This window comes from Sesamum indicum, unplaced genomic scaffold (genome assembly GCF_000512975.1).
Source record: "Sesamum indicum cultivar Zhongzhi No. 13 unplaced genomic scaffold, S_indicum_v1.0 scaffold00191, whole genome shotgun sequence".
Classification (NCBI taxonomy): Eukaryota; Viridiplantae; Streptophyta; class Magnoliopsida; order Lamiales; family Pedaliaceae; genus Sesamum; species Sesamum indicum.
The window spans coordinates 100,415-101,438 of NW_011628086.1; positions in this window are offsets into that span (position 1 = coordinate 100,415).

The window sequence follows — 1,024 nt, forward strand, 5'->3', positions numbered from 1 at the left end:
GGGATTTTCATGGTACGGCCTAGAAACGCGTTAGTAAAAGTGGTAATGAAAATACATATAACAATTAAAACTAAATCGCAAAGTAAACGTATACCAGCGGTGTACCCTTTGAGCTCCCAGGTGTTCGATGTAGTATGAAAATTACGCAACAATAAAAATCAATCATATGAGGCTATAGTTTGAAATATAAAAGTAGAAGCGTAAACTTAAAATCGAAATTTACCTTTTAAATTTCAAACTTCCAACCGGTTAGTTTCGTTGAATGTTCACCCGAGACTCCAATGTAGGAATCCTCCAAAGATGATCCACATCGCACAGAAAAAGGAGACCTTGATCCCTTTGCTAGGAGTAATTAAGATAAAAAAACTCAACCTTTGAGAGAGAGGAAGGGGCAGCCCAAAATTTCATGGAGGAGGGAGAGTTTTTTTCTTTTTTCTTTTGTTGTATTGTGTAGTGAAATATTACCCTAACACATGTTGTGTAATCATATACAATATATATTTATATACCTTGAATAGATAAACAAGAAAAACGAACTTGCTTTAATAAAATCGTGCAAAAAACTAAATTTTGAACATTATTAGAATTCCACGAAACTTTAACCAAACGTAGATCTAAGCCCATTCATTCATGTGGTAAATTAGCTATGCGTAATAATAACTACAAGTAAGTGTAAATGGGAATCGAACTTCTTTTAGTAAAACCATGCAAAACAGTTAAATTTTGAACGTTCTCATAATTCCACAAAACTTTACCAAACGTACGTCTAGGCCTATGCGTTTGTATGGTAAATTTGCTAAGCGTAATAATAACTACAAGTTAGTATAAAAGGAAAACGAACTTGCTTTAATGAAACCGTGCAAAACAGCTAAATTTTGAACGTTCTCAGAATTCCACGAAACTTGACCCAAACGCACATCTAGACCCATGCATTTGCATGGTAAATTGGCAAAGTGTAATAATAACTACAAGTTGGTGTAAAAGGGAAACGAACTTGCTTTAATAAAATCGTGCAAAATAGCAA